At 46.9% G+C, this 21775-nt stretch overlaps 1 long non-coding RNA gene across 1 annotated transcript; it reads right to left on the reverse strand.

The window, feature by feature from the left end:
• Window positions 1–14639: 14639 nt before the first annotated feature.
• LOC123583803 lies at window positions 14640–17674 on the reverse strand. Its single transcript, XR_006705004.1, has 3 exons — window positions 17457–17674; window positions 15923–16025; window positions 14640–15232 (listed from the first exon to the last, which is right to left on the reverse strand). It is a non-coding gene; the product is annotated as an uncharacterized LOC123583803 (long non-coding RNA).
• Between the last annotated feature and the right edge of the window lie 4101 nt (window positions 17675–21775).

Genomic DNA, 21775 nt, shown 5'->3' on the forward strand with positions numbered 1-21775 from the left:
AATTATGCCAATATCGCCCGGCACCACCTTCAGTACAATGCCTGGCATATAGTGTATGCTCAACATGTATTTTTCTACATGCTGCGTGGCAAAGATGGTTCCTATTTAAAGCAAATGTGGTCACGGGTGCCTGGGTGGCTCAGTCGGTTAAACGTCCTACTCTTGACTTCGGCTCATGTCACCGTCTTACGGTTCGTGAGTTCGAGCCCCTCGATGGGCTCATCAGCACTGACAGCCCGGAGACTGCTTGGTGCTTGGGATTCTCTCTCTCTCTCTCTCTCTCTCTCTCTCTCTCTCTCAAACAAAAAATCCTTTAAAGTAAATATGGCTAAGAAACTGCACGGTGGGTCTACAAGTAAACGTTTGTTATTTTATTCTCCTAACTTTCCTGTATGCTTAAAATGATAACATTTAAGGAAGTTTTAAAAGAAAACAAAGTATTTGGGGGTGTTCAGATACAAATTCTACAAATCCTGTAGGTATTATTTTCAACTTGCTACTTTCCTCTGCACAACAAAACTGGGGGGGGGGCCTCTTTCTACATCGATTCATCACTTTTAAACTGTTAAATGCTTTTCCGTGTGTTGTAGCAAGGGCACACTTTATTTAGCTGTTTCCCTATGGCTAGACAACTAGGCTATTTAAACAGCCTTTTTGCTGTTATAAGCAAGGCTTCCCTACATGCGTGTGAGCATTGCTCTAAGCTAGATAGCACAACAAGGAATTGCTTGGTTTATAGAGCTTGTGCATGTTTTTTGTTTAATTTTTTTTAATGTTTATTTATTTTTGAGAGAAAGAGAGAGACAGAGCATGAGCAGGAGGAGGGGCAGAGACAGAGGGAGACACAGAATCTGAAGCAGGCTCCAGGCCCTGAGCTGTCAGCACAGAGCCTGACACGGGGCTGGAACCCACGAACTGTGAGATCATCACCTGAGCTGAAGTTGGATGCAGAACCGACTAAGCCCCCCAGGTGCACCCCCCCACACACATGTTTGAACGTAATAAATACATGCCTTTAAACCACTGGTCTCCTTAGCACAGAAGGACCTCCTGGAAGGCAAAGTAAGTGAGAAGAGGTGTGTGGCACTGAGGACCTCCAGCTCCCTTCCCAGCCTCACACACTACTGCTGTTGCCTCTGCCTCCCCAGTCCCTTATGGTCAATAGGGGAAAGATCCTGGTAATTACTTATCTCTAGGGAAAAAAAATGATTCCCTCTCTATATTTCTGCTCAGAGTCACTTCCTCTTCTCCATGGGGTGGGAAGGGAACAGGAAGGACTTGAGAAAAGTCCTTTGTTTAAAAATAGAAGAGAATTGCCCCCTTGGCATTTTTCCTGACTTTTATTTATTGAAAAATCTGATTCTAGCTCCTCGAGTTCAAAATGGAAGATGGAATGGTATGGAGCCATGCCAGAATCTAGCATGTGTTTGTTTACCCAACAAGTCCTCACTGAGCACCTCAGGGGCACTGAATGGGCACTGATTAATTAGGATGTCACTGGCCCTACTGTAGAAGTGGGTTCCTGGAAGCCCTTTACTGTGTGAGTCAAGGTCTATGTAGTTGGGGTCATGGATTGAATGTGCTGTGAACCTCCCCACCCCAATTCATATGTTGAAGCCTTATTTCCCAATGCGATGGTGTTGAAGATGGGGTCTTTGGGAGGTAATTGGGGTTAAATGAGGTCATGGGGTCGGAGCCTTGGTTCAGTGAGATTAGAGCTCTTCTAAGAAGAAACTTGGGAGAGTTCTTGCTCTTGTTCTCTCTGTGAATGTGTGTGTAGGGGTGTGTGTGTATGTACACAAGAAGGCAGCCATCTGCATGCCAGGAACAGAGCCCTTGCCAGTAATCTCTCCAGGAATTGAATTGGCCAGCACCTTGATATTGGAATCCCAGCCTCCAGTGTTGTGAGAAAATACGTTTCTGTTGTGGAAGCCGCCCAGTTTGTGGTATTTTGTTATGGCAGCCCAATCTGACTGTTGGGTACCATGGGAGGGACATGGGGCAGTGGCTAGTCACTAACTGGTACAGAAGTGTTTCAATATTTTAACAACTGGTTCATATATACTGTGGTATACCAGCACTGTTCATAGAGTTTACATTCTAGTGAGAGGAGACAGACAATACACAAAATAAGCAACACAAGTAGTATGTTAATGGTGTTACGTGCTATGGAGAAACAAAAGGCAGAGGAGAGAATTAGGAAGTGCCATGAGGAGAGAGGTTGCTATTTTATGTCGCAAGAAGGAGGAAAGGAAAGGAAAATGGCATGTTTTCTATCCTTTAAGGGCACTTAGTGGAAGTTGCACACAACACTTAAAGCCTATTCCTCAAAACTTCCTCCCACAGCCACACCTTGCCGCAAGGGAAGGTGGGAAATGCAGACTTAATTCTGAGGAACCACAGGCACAGCCACTGTGGGGAAGTAGGGTTCCATTCTTGACAATGTAGAAAATGGATATTGGGGAACAATCAGCCACAATAGGGAGAGAGCATGATTGGACTGTGTCGTAGAAAGAGAACTTTCATGGACCTGTTGAGAAGCAGTTCTCTGCGGGTCTCTCACATTTGTGGATGTCCTATGAGCGGTGGAACTTGCTGCCTTTCTCCTGGGCTATCATCCCAGGGAAGGTTGTACGGCAAGTAGTCTTGGAAGACAGAGATAGTGTCTCCCCATGGAGCAAAGTGCAGGTAAGCTGAATGTCCAGTACGATAAAGATCATGCCTCCTCTGCATAATGGCCCATAACACAATGCTTGGTTCCCTAAGCATGGGGTTCCTCCCCTGTAATGTAACCCACCATGTGTCCAGGTGTCACCTGGCCCTCTTTGCATTGACCTGTGGGAGTTGGGGCTAAGGGAACTGGCATAAGAATATATACTTAATTATTCCCAGATATTAAAGAAAACCAGTACCTTCATCACCAAGAAATGTGGTAGATACCACCTTTAGAAGGTGATCAAACACCACCACCAATAATGGGACAAATTGACATCATGTGCCTCTTAATGTAATGCCCTGAGAAGGACCCACATCATTTCTATTGTATTGTCCTTAAAAATACATAGCATGATTCTAATCATAAGGAAAAACAAATCCAAGCTGAGAGCTATGCTATAAAAATATTAACATCGTGAAATCAAAAAAGGAAAGAAGAACTAGAGATTCTAAACTACAAGGGTCTAGAGGGGTCTGGGTGGCTCAGTCAGGTGAGCATCTGACTTCAGCTTAGGTCATGACCTCGCAGTTTGTGAGTTTGAGCCCCGCATCGGGCTCTGTGCTGACAGCTCAGAGCCTGGAGCCTGCTTCGGATTCTGTGTTTCCCTCTCTCTCTGCCCCTTCCCCACTTGCACTCTCTCTCTGTCAAAATAAACATTAAAAAAATTTAAACTACAAGGGACTAAACAGGACAACTGAATACAATTTGTCACCTTGATTGGATCTTGAATTGAAAAAGGAAAAAAACTATAATAATATTACCCAACACATATCCATATTCACAAAGTGTTCAAGTTCTTAGGAGAGACACAATGAAATACTTAGAACAGAAGTGTCATGTCATCAACAACTTCTTTTTTTAAATGTTTATTTATTTATTTAGAGAGTGAGAGCACAGGGGAGGGGCAGAGGGAGAAAGAGAGAATGCCAAGCAGACTGTGAGCTGTTAGCGCAGAGCCTGATGCAGGGCTTGATCCCACGAACTGTGAGATGATCACCCGAGCCAAAACCAAGAGCTGGACACTTGACTGACTGAGCCACCCAGGCGCCCCCAACAACTTATTTGCAAATGGTTCAGGAAAAGAATGTGTACGTGCATATAGAGAGCACACAGGTGGCTAAATTGCTAACAGTTGGTGAACTCGGGTGAAGAAGAGCTGGGTGTTCATTCAATTATTCTGTAATCTTCTCTGTAGTTTGATCTTTTTTAAAACAAAAAGTTGGAGGGGCGCCTGGGTGGTGCAGTCGGTTAAGCGTCCGACTTCAGCCAGGTCACGATCTCACGGTCCGTGAGTTCGAGCCCCGCGTCGGGCTCTGGGCTGATGGCTCAGAACCTGGAGCCTGTTTCCGATTCTGTGTCTCCCTCTCTCTCTGCCCCTCCCCCGTTCATGCTCTGTCTCTCTCTGTCCCAAAAATAAATAAACGTTGAAAAAAAAAATTAAAAAAAAAAAAAAGTTGGAAACAACGGTACTGCATCCTGGTGACCCTGTGGAGGATAGGATTGAGCTAAGGGAGGCTGGATTAGGAACTCCATCCCTTCAGGAATTCTCTCCCTGTCACTCGTCAGCAAGCTCTCCCTCTGCCCTGCTGCAGACAGGCTTTTTCCAGGCAGCAGGGCGCATGGCCACAGGCCTCCCAGCTGGTAGCCAGGGAGGAAAGGGGTGTCCAACTCCCTGATGCAGCTTGAAAAACCCTGGGAAGAGGGCTCTGATGGACTCAGCTTGGGTCATGCACCTGCCCGGGTCAGAAAAGGTCAGGGGAAGCTGAGCAGGGGGGCCAGGCCCCAGGACCGCCTATGCACTCCAGGCAGTGAGGGGAGACTGCGGGCCTTCACGAAGGCAAAGAGAATCAGTTACACGTGGAGAGTGGGAGGAGAGGAGCAGAGGAAATAAAGATGATTCAACATTTGCTAACTACGGTGACTCTCAGAAGGGGAGGCCATCAACTGCAGGAGAGAATACAAGAAGTTTGGAGCGCTCTATTATCAACCTGAAAGAGGAGGTTCCATGGGCATCTAAGAGGAGAAATTTCATAGATTGTTGGAAATGCAGCCCTGTAGCTCAGGAAAGCCTGGGGGTCCCAGCCGCTCAAGGAAGGCGTGGGTGTGCCAGCTCCAGCACCAGAACCTGGAAGGTGCCGCCTGGTCCTGCAGCCCCTTGGTGAGAGAAACCCACCCCCCCACCCCCCGCTAATTATGAGGGAGGAGAGGATGAGAGCCATCAAAAGGCAGGGTATCGCATTTCTGTTTAATGCCTCAGCATCCAGTGACTCAGCACGGCCCCTCCTGCTACTTGTTCCAAAGGAACTGGGAGCTGTTAGGCAAATATTGAATAGTATTTGGGTCCTAACCCTGCCAGTGGCAGAGCTTCCTTCCTCGGGGTAGACAGCCCTCTCAGATTCTTCAAACCCAGCTACAGCAGGGGCTGTTGAGCCCCTCAGTGTGCACAAGCCTGGCTTTCCAGAAACAGCTCACTGCCAAGGAAGGCGTCACTGGGGGAAAGAAGGAAAAAGCAGGATCACCCGAGGGCCAGGGAACTGGCACCTGTCTCCTATTTTTCTCTCCAGAAAACAGCTCCCCCTTTTTCACTATCGTCCCTTTGCCCTCTTATTTTGTGTTTAGAGTTTGCATCTGTCGTTAATCCTGGAGATTCAGAATTAGTCAGATATGGGTCTGGAGTCCAGTTTCTTTATCTACCACCTGGGAATAATAATGCGAGTTCCCCCTGGGAGAAAGTGAAAGTCAGTGAGACAACGCAGGTTAGGAGCCCTTGGCCCACGGGGGGGGGGTGCGAGACAAGCATGAGCTGTTCTCTCCCCCAGGAGGGTCTGAACAAGGCCAGAGGTGGACACCTCCATTCCTTGTGCCGCTCACACCTCCCCTGGGGAGATTTCCAGTCACAAAGCAGAGGAGATGGGCCTCAAATGCCCCAGGGGGCGGTATGGAGGAAGGCCGGAGGAGGGTGGCTGGGACTTCGCTCATATGAACTGCACACCTAAAATAAGGCCAGGCAGAAGACTGGGAATTTCCTATAATCTTCGCTGTGGATGTCCTATTTATAAAGCTGAGTCACTGCCAGCCGTTGCTTCGCCGCCACTCAGCGTGTGGAGACAGGCTGCAACAGGAAGTGAGGAGCACACCCAGAAACATCCGTCTCACTCAGGCTTTCGGACACGCTCTGGGTCTGGCCTGGCCCTTCAGCTCTCAGAAGCACCTTGACAGGTCAGGGCATTTGCTACCTCACCAGGCTTACCATCTCTCCTTTTCCTGGCTTCTTTCCTCCAGAATAGCCTCCTCTGTGTTGAGGTTATAAATTTACAAAACACACTTTGCCTTCTTCATGGCTTGCTTACAAACACAGCCAGGCCTGTCTGCCCCCGAAACCCAAGGGGTCTGGCGTCTGAGTTGCATTTGAAGGCATCTGTCTGCTTCTCCACAGGAACAGACTTCCTGGATGCCTCTGCTCCTCCCATCTGTTAAAGGCAGCAGATTCTCCAAGGACAGTATTCATACATTCAGGGCTCTGGGAACCTGGGTTGCTGAATTCATGAAAGTCAGTAAAAGAGCAAAAGAGGCAAAGGCAAAGGCCACCCCATCCTGGCCCCCAGCAGTCCTGTCAAATACTGTGCAGGGCAGAGGGCAGCCCTGTTGTGCCATCTCTCAGATGCGCTGAGAGGTTTTCAAACCAAAGCAACCTTAATAATTCAGCTACGGTTCCTCATTAAACGAGGCAGACAAGCTGCCTAGTTAAAACCTTCTCAACTCCTGACCTCCCCTCAGGAAACTTCTTTTCAGAACCAAGTGTAGGGTTCTCAACGTGGCCGTGCATTGTGGATCCAACTCTGACTTGCAGGAGCTCTGGGGAAGTAGAGTTCAGACCCTGGGAAGTTCCTAGGCCCTGTGGCTTTGGGTATTGGGTCATAGCAGCGCATGGGGATAGCAGTCACAGGGCAGTGCCTCTATCAGTCAGTCGGCATGGCTGGAGGCGGGAGGGGTTTGGAGGTGCCCGCCTATCTCCAGCTGCTTGATCTCATCACCCCCACATTAGTTGACCAACACCCGCCCCTGCCGCCTCCAGGGCATTTTTGGTGAAACTGCTAGATGGTGGGTCTCTGGTCCAGCTACTCTTCTGGAACCATAGACTTTTTTTTTTTTTTTTTACCATCTACTGTCTGATACTTCCCAGGCCCCCAGACTGAGGCTCCATCCTGTCAAAGTCCCCCTCAAAAGAGTCTTTCCCTTTTCTCTGTCTTCTTCCTTCTCTCTAAATCTCTCCCTCTCACTTTTGGGTGACAATCCCTCCCGTCCCCTTTCCTTGTTGCCAGAGAACTTTAGGCCTCCTTCTCTCCCATTACAAGCAGGGGTGTGTGTGTGGGGGGGGGGAGGGGGGGTGGAGGCAAGACTCTGAAGCTTCGGAGAACCCAGATGTCAGCATCAGAGACACCCTTTTCCTGTAGTGGGGGGAGGAGGAAACACTTTCCACTGCTCCCCAGTGAGTCGGCCCCTTTAATTACCACCACTACCTGCCACAGAAATTAAATGGGGGAGGTTTCTTCCTGCAGCAATGAAGAAACAGTGTCAACTTAGAAAAAACAAAGACTTGAACAAATCAGAAACTAATAAGGTTTAGGAAGTTTGCCAGGTACGAGATCAACCTGCACAACTCAGCAGCATCTCTCTTCGCTCACAATAGCTACTACAAGATACTACTAAAAAGATACCCTTTACAATAGCAACAAGAACTACAAAACATCTAGGTATTAATCAAGAATACGCAAAACTTCCATACAGGTTTTTGAAATTTTAATAAAACGAAATGATCTGAATAAAGAGTACGTTCCATGCTTTTGGACTAGGTGACCTAATATAGGGTGACCTATCTTGGATGACTCTATAAAGACCTAATTACATTAATGATTAACCTACAAAGTCAGTGCAATCCCGCTCAAAATTCCAGTTGGATTTCTTTTGGGGGAGCTCAAGAAATAAGTAAGTTAACTTTTTGACAAAGCAAAGTAAAGAAGGGAGTCTTGCTCAGTGCAACACAGGATAAACGATAGTAACAACAGCATAGCACTGGCTCAGGAACAGTCAGCTGGGCCAGCAGAACAGAAGAGAAAGCTCTGTAACACACCCATGTGCTGCATGTGTATAGAAACTTTACATAAAAACACGCCTTCTCTGTGGGTGAGGCCACAGGTTAAGGTTTAGTTGAGACATTCTACTACGCCACCATCATTGTAACAAGCATACCTAAGGAATAACAAAATAGGTATGTTGAGGTCCCAGCGTGACTCAAAATGAACTACCTAAAACTGGCTCTGTGGCGAGCACAGCACTGAATGCTCCCCAGGCCCAACCTTCTGGAACTCTCTGCCGATGTCAGCAGCAGCGGCGCGCGGCACAAGATGCAGGAAGCCAAGCAGAGAATGCTGAGGCAGGCTGGTGCACAAGGCCACGGGGCATGCATCTCCCCACATGAAAACCCTTGTGTAGCCAGTGAGCTGAGGAGCGCCAGCTGCCAGAAGAGCTGGAGGCGGAGCCAAAGGAGGTGGATTTAGGCTGAGTTCCCTTCTGGGTGCCCAGCGACTTTTCCTTCAGCGAATTCATCCGGACATTCAGCTCTCCTGGATTCCTAAAAAGCATTTAAAAACCTTAAGAAAAATATGGCATAAAAATCAAGTCTCAGGGCCCCTGGGTGGCTCAGTGAAGCATCTGACTTCAGTTTAGGTCAGGATCTCACGGTTTGTGAGTTCGAGCCCCTCATCGGTTCTGTGCTGACAGCTCGGAGCCTGGAGCCTGCTTCGGATTCTGGGTATCCCTCTCTCTCTCTGCCCCTCCCCTGCTCGTGCTCCCTCTCTCTCTCACTCAAAAATAAACATTTAAAAATAAAATCAAGTCTCAAATTTTGTTTCCATGCTCTTTACTTATCTGTCATTCATTGTATAAAATCAGGCTCCTCCCCCAGTTTTTTTCCCCTAGTCTAGGTTGTGCTAAGTAGCAAACTAGCCCCCAAACACCGAGGCTTATGTCTTGATAATCGTGGCAGTTAAAGAATGGGTACAGTGGGTTGGATACACTATTGCTTCTGCTTTTATAGGTTTGAAAATTTCCATGATAAAGGTTTTTTAAGTCTCCCTGAATTAGAACAAAAATGTATTTTTTTTAATATTTTATTTATTTTGAGAGGGAAAGCACGAGCAGGGGAGGGGCAGAGAGCGAGGAAGAGAGAGAATCCTAAGCAGGCACCGTCAGTGCAGAGCCTGATATGGGGCTCGAACTCAGCAATAGAGAGATCGTGACCGGAGTGGAAATCGAGTCAGACGCTTAACCTAACCGACCGAGCCACCCAGGCACCCCACAAACATTTATATCTTGGCCATGTAACATGCCCATCACGGATCAGCGAAGTATTCCCACTTTGTCCTTGCAGAGAGACCCTAGTGAGCTTCCACGACGGCTGGCGCATTGCCGGTCCCGTGGCACAGCAGGGGAAGAGCCACAGGGGAGCCCTGGGATGGTTTATAAGGCTTTTGCCTGGAAGTAAAATGCGCCGTTCACATTTCTCTGACAAACCAAGTCGCACAGCCACACGTGGCTGCAGCTCAGAAATAGATAATCCTACTATGTGCGTAGTAGGAAGACAACGGAAATATTTGATGAACACCACATGATTACCACAGCCGTCAAGAGATACGCATTTAGAAATTAATTAAGGGCAAAAAGGTGCTGGGATACACCGTAGTTTTTCCCAGGGGATTTCACCCCCAAACAAAAAATGCTCAGCTTTCTCACTTGAAATAAATCACTCAGAATGATACCGAGAGTGGGAGTTCCACACTGCCAGGGACAGTTTCTCTGTCTTTACCTTGCTGATGCTGAGCACCCTGGCTTGTCTTTACCAGGTGCTAAAGTAAGATTTGCTGAACTGAAGCAGGCCTTCTCTTCCAGAACCCACTGCTCATCTTTGTTCTTCCTTTTACCAAACTTGGTCTTATGGCGCTCCCAGGCAGAGTGGGGAAAGGGCTGGCGCTTTTCTAGAACACTGGGTTATTAAGGCTGTCCTAGATGGCCAATCTTCCTCAGCTGAGAGCCTGAACTTGAATTTACCAAGGGAGCCTCGAGATCTTCCGATCCCCGAACACGCATCTTACAGGTGAAGAAACTGAACCCGAGAGAAAGTAAGGACTTCTTTTTGCTTTAAGAGTCAATGGCCCCTTGGGGCACCTGGGTGGCTCAGTCGGTGGAGCATCTGACTCTCGATTTTGGCTCAGGTCATGAGTTCGAGCCCCGGGTCAGGCTCTGTGTTGACAGTGTAGAGCCTGTTTGGGATTCTCTCTCTATCCTCTTTCCTGCCCCTCCCTGCTTCTCTCTTTCTCTCTCTCAAAATAAGTAAACTTTAAAAATTATAAAAAATAAAAGTCTAATAAAAGTCTATGGCCCCTTAAGTCCCTTGGCCTTAGTATTCTCCAAAATGTTTGTGGCTGAACTGACTTTGCAGCCTGGGTATCCTGGATCCCAGGCCAATGCTCTGCCATATCGTACTGAGCCATGTTGTAAATGTGTTCAGCAAAACTAAAATTAACAGAGAGAGGGAGAGGGAGAGTGCTATTTAAATGAGACAGAATTCTGCCTGCAATTCCATTCAATGAATGGATAGGAGTCTGCTGTTCCCAAGAGACCTTGGTTCCTGCCTTCTTCTCTTTGTGTAAGAACTAGCTAGCACAGCCCTGGACCCAGGCTACCCTTCACTTGGGGCTGCGCTGAAGAGACATTATTCTGTTCCAACACTGGAGGGAAAGCTGGGCCTGCCGGACTTAGTGAGAAATGGTGGCACGGTCTCCGAGATGGCAACTTCTGACAGGATTTCCAAGGGTCGTTTGGACCATCCTCACGGTCTTTAGAACCTAAGCCTGGGTACGATGTGCCTCTGCTCTAATCATTGCCAGTGCAGGAGACAGGCTGCCCAGAAAGGACCCATTCAGAACAGTGCCGTGTGTTCAATAAGCCTTTGATGGGCTCTTACTGGAACATCTTATGGGCAAGGGAGCATGGAGACAATGAAAATTTGAACAAACCTACACATCACTGCACTACAAAAGTCATTAAAATATTGAAGGATTTAAAGACTTAATGACCCAGCAAAGATGGAAAATACTTTCGAATGCAGCTCTCAGTCGTTAAAAATGCATTTTGCACGCCACATTTACCTCCTGTGAAAACGGGGGAAAATACATTCAGGGCAAGATTGCCACAGCTTCCCAAGAAGAAAGCAAGGGACAGTCCTCAAAGAGTGACCAGTGAGGTGAAAGCTCTCAGGTGCTCAGGTTGTCTTTCTGTGGGGACTGGCGACCCTACGGCCATTTAAAGCTATAGCCAATCTGGGGTGCCTGGGTGGCTCCGTCAGTTAAGTGTCCAACTCTTGATGTTGGCTCATGGTTCGTGAGTTCAAGCCCCACATTGGGCTCTGCACTGACAGTGTGGAGCCTACTTGGGATCCTCTCTCTCTCTCTCTCTCTCTCTCTCTCTCTCTCTCCCCCTCTCTCTCTGCCCCTCCCCTGCTCATGCTGTTTCAGTCTGTCTGAAAATAAGTAAATGAATTTAAAAAAATTTTTTTTAAATCTACAGCCAATTTACCATTCCAGAGACTTCCGAAATGTGCAAGATTCAGAAAGCATATTTCTGAGAGAGATCCCGACATAGAGAATGATGCCAAAAAGAGTCTGGCTTAGCAGAAACATCCAGAAGGAAAGCATTAGGAGAAATGTATGTGGCAAGAAACACTGAGGGAAGCAACTTACCCAAGAGACCAAATGAATCTCCTACCAGTGCATGTTTATTTATTTATTTTTTCTTACCAGACCTTGGTTTCTGGATTAGTTTGCTAGGGCTACCCTAACAAAGTACCCCGGATGGGCGGCTTAAACAACAGAAATATATTTTCCCTGTGGTTCTGGAGGCTACAAGTCTGAGATGAAGGTGTCGGCAGGCTTGGTTTCTTCTGAGCCCCTCTCCTTGGCTTACAGATGGCCACCTTCTCCCCATGTCTTGACATCACCCCTCCCCCCCACCCAGTCAGTCTGTGCCCAAATTTCCTCCTCTTAGGAGACACCAGTCATATTGCATTAGAGTCCACCCTAATGACCTCTTTTTAACTTAATGACCTCTTTAAAGACCCGGTCTCCAAATCAGGTACACTGTGAGGTGCTGGGGTTTAGGATTTCAACATACGGATTGGCGGGGGTTGGGGGGCGTGCACAATTCAGCCCATAACAGTAACTGACTATAATAGACCAAAGAGGAGCCGGTGAGGGTTTTTGTTTCGTTTTACACAGAAAATTAAAAGTTCCTGTTGTGTGGAGTGGCTTCTGCCTTTCTAAGGTGTTCAACTCCATGAAACTTCAATTCACAAGCATTCCTATTAGCATGGACAGAGAGGGGGCAGATGCCAGGGCTGTCAGCCGCGAACCGGTTCTGTGTTCTGTGGGTGCTTATAGGCAGTTCACATACCCCTCCCAGGCCTGTTTCCTCATTTGTAAAACAAAGAGATTGGGTCGGTGAGAGGGATGTGGGGACTGGCACTCAACCCCCTTTCTGGGAGCTTTCCTGTGTGGCAGAGATGAGAAACCCCCAAACTACACTTCCCAGATTCCTTTACAGCTAGGGTTCTGGCTGTGACTTAGGTAGCTCCGAGGAGATGCCCTGGTTGGAGACAGGGACAAAATGAAGTCGAGGCCGTCTTTCTGTGGTTTCTGCTGTGGAGGCCTTCCCAGTCACACGGAAAGGAAGTGAGGGGGCTGCAGTTATCATTCCGGTGTCTGTAACCAGGCTGAGGTGGGGGCACAGCAGCAGGGGAGCACCTGGGGAGTCCTTCCCAAAGATGCACGGGGAAAACAGGACACAGGCACAAGCATGTTCTTTGCTGCACTGTTGTAGTATGCGATTGGTAACAACCCTAACGTCCTTTCATGGCAAACTGCAAAAATAAACTATGGTGTATCCCCCCCCAGAATGTTCTGCCGCTCTATAACGAAATAAAGACAATGTTTCCATATACCACTATGGAGTTAACCTTTAAGATATACAGTTAAGTGAAAAAAAGCAAAGTGGAGAAAATGGTATAAAGCAGATTACCGTTTAGAAAGGGGAGATCGGTATGTATGTTTTTTTAAAGAAATCTAAGAACAAAAACAAGAGGTAGCCCCAAAGATTTAAAAAAAATTTTTTTTAATGTTTACTCATTTTTGAGAGAGAGAGACAGAGCATTAGCGGGGGAGGGGCAGAGAGAGAGAGGGAGACTGAATCCAAAGCAGGCTCCAGACTCTGAGCTGTCGGTACAGAGCCCTACACGGGGCTCAAACTCACGAACTGTGAGATCAGGACCTGAGCCAAAGTCGGACTCTCAACCAACTGAACTACCCAGGTGCCCCCCCCTTTTTTTTTCTTAAAAAATTTTTTTGTTGTTTATTTTTGAGAGGGAGAGAAACAGAGCATGAGTGGGGAGGGGGTAGGGAGAGAGGGAGACACAGAATCCAAAGCCAGAGGCCTAACCGGCTGAGCCACCCAGGTGCCTCCCCACCTTTTTTCCTTAATGTTTATATATTTTTGGGAGAGAGAGAGAGAGAGAGCGAGCAAGCGGGGGAGAGGTGCAGAGAAATTGGGAGACAAAAGATCTGAAGCAGGCTCACTGAGAGCAGTGAGCCCAATGTCATGAGATCATGACCTGAGCCAAAGTCACCAAAGTCGGATGCTTAACCGATTGAGCCACCCAGCACCTCCCCCACCCAAAGATTTTTTTTTAATGGTAGAAGGTGTGTTACTAAGAGATCAGGTTCCAAGTTCCTGTAGTGAAACAAGACAGAAAAGAGAAAGGGACAAGTGGGCAGGCCTGTTTTTTCCAGCGGTTCAGACTTGAGAATGAGGAGGGAACAGAAAGCCCCGGAGGTGTGGAAGGAAAACCTTTACTGAGCGTCTGCCTTTTATAGCACCTAGGCCAGGTGCTTCAAATACATCTTCTCTAATCTTCTCCAGGTTTGATTTCAGGTAGGTATTTTTATTGTCCTCGTTTTGTAGATAAGGAAAGGAAAGCAAAGAGGAGTTAAACAACTTGATCAAATTCATAAAGCAAGCAGTGTCAGAAAATAGGACTTTGCACCAAAGGCTTTGAGATCAGCTATATACAGCCTCACTCTCTTCCTGGGTCCCCAGATGGAGACCTTCGGCAGTAGCCACAGGGAGATGACACCTTAGAACCCCGCTGTCTCCTTCCTTTATCCATCCATAGAGTGGGACACTAGGCCGGGCTGCAAGGGTTGGGCCCCAAGCTTAGCCAGGGCATCTCCCAGCCTCCTAACCTGTCCCCATCTGGCTGGGGGACAGGGGAGTGCCTCTAGGCCATTGGCTTTCAATCTGATTGCATATTAAAACCACTGAGGATCTTTAAAAAATACTGATGCTCAGGTCTTATCCCCAGAGATTCTGATTTAATAGATATGGGTTGCAGCCTAGACCTGGGGTTTGGAGAAGCTTCCCAGGTAATCCTAATATGTAGCAAAGTTTGCGAACCACGGATCTGAGCTGTTGCGGTTTCTAGTCAGGGCCAGAACAATTGGCATTCACCTGACAGCGAGTTAGAAATGAGAAATCTTGGGCCCCACCCCAGACCTACTAAATCAGAAACTTGTGGGGAGGGAGGAGTGAAGGGGAGGAGCCAATGATCTGTATTTTCATTAGCCTTCCACATGGTTCTAATGCACCCTAAAAGATTGAGAACCACTGCTCTAAGCAACAAACTAGAGACAGATCACTACATGCTGTGGTGTCCTTTGTCAACTACCCCCCAACTGCTATGTTTGTTGCAAAGTAAGACAAATTTGATGGACCTAGGCAATGAGACTGTCCAGGCCATTCCCCCAAGAACAAAACGTTAAGATGTGAGAATGTATTTAAATGTCACTTGGAATCATCTGGAACTCACTGCAGCTTCAGAAAGGGAGCAGCGTTATCAAAGTGGTAACATACCAAAATTTGCCAAAGGGAGCATCGACAGCCAAGGGAAAACATGGTCCTCCAGGACAGATAAACCAGGGTGAACAGCCCAGGGGAACCAGCAGCCTGGCAAGTCCTCATAACAAGGTTTCTCAATGGGAATGGGGTGTTACTCTCCCAGAACTGTCATAACAAATGACTGTAGATTTAATGACCTAAAACAGTGGAAATCTGTTCTTTCACAGTTCTGGAGGACACGAGTCCAAAATCAAGACATCAGCAGTGTTGGTTCCTTCTGGAAGGTCTGAAACAGAATCTGTTCCATCCCTCTCTCCTGGCTTCTGGTGGCCGCTAAGAACCCTCAGAGCTCCTCATTGTGTAGATTGCTCCAAATCTCTGCAGGCCTTCCCGGTCTCTGTATCCAAAATTTGTCTCCTTTCCGTATAAGGACAATCATTGGATGTAGGGCCAGCCCTCAATGGAGGATGATCTTATCTCGTGATCCTTCACTTAATCACATCTGCAAAGATTCTATTTCCAAATAAGGTCACATTCACAGGTTGCAGGGCAGGGGTGGAATGGGAGAGGAGGGGGCTATTAGGACTTGGACCTTTTTTTTTATATAAGTTTATTTATTTTGAGAGAGAAGGAGAGCACGTGTGCACGAGCAAAGGCATGAGTGGGGGAGGGGCAGAGACAGAGAGGGAGAGAGAGAATTCCAAGCAGCCTCCACATTGTCAGCACAGAGCCTGACTTGGGGCTTGAACTCATGAACCGTGAGATCGTGACCTGAGCCAAAATCAAGAGTCAGATGCTTAACCGACTGGGCGACCCAGGCGCCCTTGGACCTTATTTTTTTTTAGGGCCACAACTCAACCCACTACAGATGGGAAACAAACTTCACTTTCTTACAGCTGCCCTTCAGATGCTGATTCTAAGCAGAGGAATTTCCTGAGGTAACTCAAGACAATCATGAAGGGCCTGGAATACAGCACTAATTACTGTCTTCACAGAGTTCAACAGTATACAGAGTGCTTTCATGTGTGCTCACAAAGCCTTGCCACAGAGCAGGGATGCTTTTCTGCTATTGCATAGGAGGAAACCGAGGCACAGGGAGGCTGGGTGGCTCGCCAAAGCTCACAGTAGCTGTCAGCTACTGTCAGGAGTCACAATTTCACCCTATTGTCTTCAAGAAAGTGGGGGGGCAGGCAGATCTCTTACCGAAGACAGCAGTCTCATCGAGATTCAGCATTGTGCCAGCCAGTGGATTGCCAGCGATTCTGGTCGTTTTCTCAGTTTCCCATGCCCTTTCTCAACTCCAGTCCTACAAACAGAGAGAGTCTTGTATATGCTGGGCACTTGACCTCAGGGAGGAACTCAGTAAATGTAGACAGAATGATTTTGTTTGTTTCTGGCCCTAGCTCAGCAGGAAATCTGTTTGATATACACAGATTAATATGCACCTATTCCAGGAGTTAATCCAGACAACCCTCAGACATACTTGGATGCATAATGAAAGCATAAACGGTGGGTTCTGACATCAGTCTCCTTACTCTCTTCAACTCAAAAATGGATGAAAGCCTGTAACCCTAACGTGGGTGTCTAATCTATCTCAGGGGTGTGCCTACTCTTCTATGTGGTCTGGTCAGTGACACTATGTTGGCTTACCTTTAGGGTCTTTATTCCTGAGCCCCAAGGTCTCAGGTTTGCTTGCTTACCTTAGCCATGGCTGCTGTTTCCCCTTCTAGGAATTCAGAGACACATGTGGCTTGAATAACCTTGATCTCCCTGCTCAGGACTCCCGCCTCCCCGGCCTCCGGTGCCAGCTCTCAGCCCTTGGGTTTCCAGCCACCATCATGACTAGCCTACCATCACTTCAGACTCCAAATATCAAAAGTCAATCCTATCGTCCCCTTCTGAATAGTTGCCCCTTTTGAACATTCCCCATCTGCTTAATGGCACCACCTGGAAAACAGACGTCATTGTTCAGCCCTCTTCTCCCCCATCTTCCTCTGAAGGCAACCCTTTCCCACAAGATGGGGGTGGGGCACAGAGATGGGTAGATGAGGAGCAGAGCAAACACTTCTGAGCACTCACTACGATGAGACAGACCCCGCGCTGTATGCCAACTCACTGATCTCAATAATCCAGCTTGGTGGGGACAGTATTTGTGTCCTAGTTTTACAGGTGGAAAACAGACTCAGAACGATTCGGGGCCTCGGCCACACAGCCGTAAGGCAGAGAGCAGAACCCAGCCTGTGCCCTCTGCACTCTACTGTGATGTGCTGTCTGATTCATTCTTCCTTTGGTGACTCCCAAATGTACTGCTTCTCTCCTGCCTCTGCTAGCGTTAACCCTAGTCCAGCCTTCACCTCTCCTTCCTGAATCGCTCGACCAGCTTCCCAGTATTCTCTTCTCTGCATGTACTCTTTTCTGCTCCAATTTGCCTGTGTCCGACTGCTTAATATTTCTTTCATATCTCTCATAATGCCTGACCCAGGACTAGACATGGAGTAGACACTCAGCACATTTTGTTAACAGAATATGGGTGTGGCACAGCAGGAAATTTATTTTCTACCATCTAAGTATGATTTTAGATTAGGCTAGGTGTCACCTGCAGGTGCCTTGAGACAATGTAGTAACTCATACCAGATGTAGAATAGGTTAGTAACGTGGTTGACTTGTTACCACCGTTGGTCATGAAGGATGACAATGAAATTTACACAGAAGTTCATAGCTAATCTACAATGCTTACCGTGGCTGACAGCTTTTATCTTCTCTGCTGACAAGTCATAGCCAGTCTTGTTTCTCTACCGCTGTACAACTTCAGGTGAGGAGAAAAAGTCCCAAGGCATCATTACCTACATACAGAACCCTCCAGACCAGGTGGGAGTTTGTAGAAGCCACACGTCAAAGGAGTTGCTGGATTCTCAGGAGACTTGGATGAAGACATTCAAATCACTTCAGCTTAACCTGACCCAGGAATGCACACTTTAAGATGCATATTTCAGAGGGAAAGGTGGATTTTACAGATCTGAATTCCATGTGCTTATCTGATGTAATCAGTAAAGTGTACAAGTTTGAATCACAAATATTCCCTTTACCAACCTAGGTGTAGATCAGAAGAGTTACAGTGTTAGGAGGTCCCAGTGAAATATGGAAAATATCCCATGCAAGTGACCACTTGCCAGTTGCCAGGCATGAAAACCGCACCCAATTTTTCTCCTTTGCCATGAAACTGTCACCGCCAGGGCTCCAGCAGGCTCTTCCTCTTCCCCTCACCAACTCAAAATATCTTCACAAATGCATCCATTCCCTTTAATACATTCATCATCAGCCTTACCTGTTAAACCACACAGCAAAGCTGCATTTCATCTGAGAATCTACTCAGATAACAAGGGTGCCAGACTCAGTGTTTAAAATTCCTTCTCCTGGTGCCTGGGTGGCTCAGTCAGTTAAGCGTCCGATTTCGGCTCAGGTCATGATCTCAAGGTTGGTGAGTTCGAGTTCCGCCTCGGGCTCTGTGCTCAAAGCCTGGAGCCTGCTTTGAATTCTGTGTCTCCCCGCCCCCCACCTCTTTCTGCCCCTCCCCCACATGTGCGCACATGCGCTCTCTCTCAAAAACAAATATTAAAAAAAATTTTTTAAATAAAACTCCTTCTCATTGAGAGCAAATTGGTGTAAACTCTTTGTAGGATGACTAGGAAATACTGATTAAAAATTTAAATACAAATATCCTCTGACCTAACAGTTCCACTTCTAGGAATTTTCTTCCCAAAATAGCAAAACCGAGGCAAAACAAAAATACACGTGTGTGGAAACATTAATTTCAGCATTGTTTGTGAGAGTATGAGAATAGACACAATTAAAATGTCTCTTTTTTAAAAAAATTTTCAATATTTATTCATTTTTGAGAGACACAGAGTGCAAGTGGGGGAGGGGCAGAGAGAGAGGAAGACAGAATCTGAAGCAGGCTCCAGGCTCCGAGGTGTCTTCACAGAGCCCGATGCAGGACCCGAACCCATGAACCATGAGATCATGACCTGAGCTGAAGTCTGAGGCTCACCTGACTGAGCCACTCAGGCACCCAAAAATGTCTTTTAATACAGATGATGGTTAAATAAATTCTGATACATCCAAACAATGCAGCTCTGTGATGTCATGAGAAAATGAGGTAAATCTTTAGGTGATAATATTGAATATGGAATGTGCTACAGGATACATTAAGTGAAAAAACACAAAGGGGCAGTGGAGTGGGCACAGTGTGGATAGCATGTATGTGTACGTCCAGGATGCTTCCTTGCATATAAAAAGGGTATTGGAGCATTTATTCATTTATTTGATTTTTTTTAATGTTTATTTATCTTTTGAGAGACAGAGACAGAGCATGAGCTGGGGAGGGGACAGAGAGAGGGGGAGTAACAGACTCTGAAGCAAGCTCCAGGCTCCGAGCTGTCAGCACAGAGCCCAACTCGGGGCTCAAACTCATGAACCATGAGATCATGACCTGAGCCGAAGTCAGCCGCCCAACCAACCGAGCCACCCAGGTGCCCCTATTCATTTATTTAAACTAAAGTACCAGCAAGTGCCTCTTCTCCATGTATTTACTTGCTACTGAGTTTACTGTAGATTTCTGAGGACTAACTTGTCCTGAGAAGCAATGATACCATCATCTCCGAATCAAAACAAAAAGGAAAAAAGGGACTAAGAAACTGTTGCCTCTTTATAGCCTCAGGAAAAAATGGAATAGATTTGCTACCACGGCATCCCTATCTTGTTCTCCTCACAGAGACATCCTGCTCCCTTTAAGCTGACATTGGTGGGTCTTGGGGGTGGGTACATGCAAGTATCTTTTACAAAAATCTATAATACTGAGCCTGGTGTGGCTCCTTATGCCATTTGTAGACTGAAGAGCCAGAGCCAGGTCCTGATTTTCGTCCAGCAGCACAAAGTCAGGGGTGAATACTGGAGATTATCAAAGATCCCACCTATGTTTCCACCAGGGAATTTCCAGCCCAGCTATTGTAGGGGAAGCTGGGTGGCATTAGGGACCATGGGATTCAGCCCCATATACTTGACCTTGGAATAGTAATAACAATGAAAAGTATATGTTCATGAGGAATGAACATCTCAATAGTTCCTAGTCTCTTAGGTTCCATACCTTGCTTCTCTCAAGGTGGCAGAGCAGAGTGGGTAAGACTCTGTAGCCAAATTCCAAGATTCAGTCCTGGTGAATTTATTAGCTATTTGATCTTGAATAAGTTACTCTCTGCTCTTAGCTTTCTCATCTGTAAAATGGGGTAACTCTGGCACCTATCTCCTAAGACTATCATGAAGATTACACAAGTAAATAGAAGTGAAACATATAACAAGTACTCAATCAATGCTACATCCTTAAAAGCTAATCTGCTTCAGTAAACAGTCGTATTTCTGCACAGTAAGCATTAAAAGCTTCAAACCCCTCACTGCCTCTCCCCTCTCCAAGCTCCCTGAGGCCATGAATTAAAATAACAGACATGATCTTTGTCTCCTAAGTTTAACAGAGCAGTTTTTCTTAAGCAATGTTGTCTAGTGCCGGGCAAATTAGTGTAAAGTATTCATTTTATCTCAAGATCATTTTGGAATTCCATAGTCATTAATTTCAAACCCAGACTTGCCTTTGTACTTAATTATTAGTTCTTCTCTCAGGAGTTGAGAACGTAGCACTTTCATTCATCCACGAAAAGTTCAGGTGCTCATGGTGGTGGTCGTGATGTCTGAAAGGATCCAGCGGAATGCTGGGGGTGGTGTGTTAGCGACTTCCAGCTGCTGCTGCAGAAACGGACACCATCTCAGTGGACCTTCTAGGCTAAAAGGATGGCAGTTTCCTTACTGTGGAGGCAAGATCTGGGATTCCAGAAAAGGAGGTAGCTGTAAGATCCTGAGCAAGCCCTCACCTGTCTGCATCTGAGTTTCATCATCTCTAAAACAGAGGGATTGCATTAAATGCTCTGGTGGTTCTTTCCAGCCCAAAAGACTCCAGGTAGATATATGAATCCTGTCTCATCTGGGCTTTTTTTTTTTTTTTTTTTAAACTACAGTGAAGCACTCCCCTCTGATCCCAACATTGCCACCACACACCTGAACACACACACACAACACACATATACACACACACACAGTAAAATAATAACAGCTCCCATTTACTGAGTGCTGAGTGCCAAGTGCTTTATATAAGTCATTGCACTTAATGCCCACGATAAACCTCTGAGGCAGTTATTGATTTTTCAGATACCCAGAGAGGCCAAGGTGAAAGCCAAAGAGGGAGTCGGGATTCCAGGTCCTCCCAGCTCTGTATCATTCTCTGTATCTAGATCAGTGGTACCCTCAGGCCTTCCAAGTCAGCCATGTGCGCGGTGGGGGGTCCTGGAACGGATCCCATGGGACTGCCCTGACATTCAAGGTGTGAAATGGCACTGTCACCCTTGGATTTCTACTTTTCGAGTTTGTTTTGTTTCAGCCATGCTGGTATTAGGAAGCAGCGTCCGAGGAGTTCTCCGAGAGCCCTCCCAAGAGTCTCCGCAGCAGAAGAGAGATTCTGCACATTTGATTCCAAACCTCTTCCCTTCCTCGCAAAAACTCAGAGCCCTCCACAGTTCCACTCAGGAGGGAGATGCAGCCGAGTTCCCCTCCTGTGAGTTTCCAACTTGCGGTAGACCTCTGGGCAAGGCTGACCCAGAGTGCGGAGGGAGAAGACCTCACTTTCCGTGTCTGGCTACAGTGCACGGATTTGAGTCTTTGATTTTACCACAGCTGCACATTTTCTGAACGTTTATCCTCCTTCCCAGCCTTAAGCATTTCAGTCTACCAGCCAATCCCTCTCTCTCTTTCTCTCTCTCCCTCTCTCTCCCTCTCTCTCTCTCTCTGTCTCTCTCTCTCTCTCTCTCTCTCTCACACACACACACACACACACACACTCATATCCTCATTCATTCTCTCTTTGAGGATGTTTCATAGCTGAAAATAAACACATCAAAATTAAGACTGTTGCCTGTGACAAGAAAGTGTATCCAAAAGAATTACAAGCCAGAGTTC

This window comes from Leopardus geoffroyi, chromosome B3 (genome assembly GCF_018350155.1).
Source record: "Leopardus geoffroyi isolate Oge1 chromosome B3, O.geoffroyi_Oge1_pat1.0, whole genome shotgun sequence".
Classification (NCBI taxonomy): Eukaryota; Metazoa; Chordata; class Mammalia; order Carnivora; family Felidae; genus Leopardus; species Leopardus geoffroyi.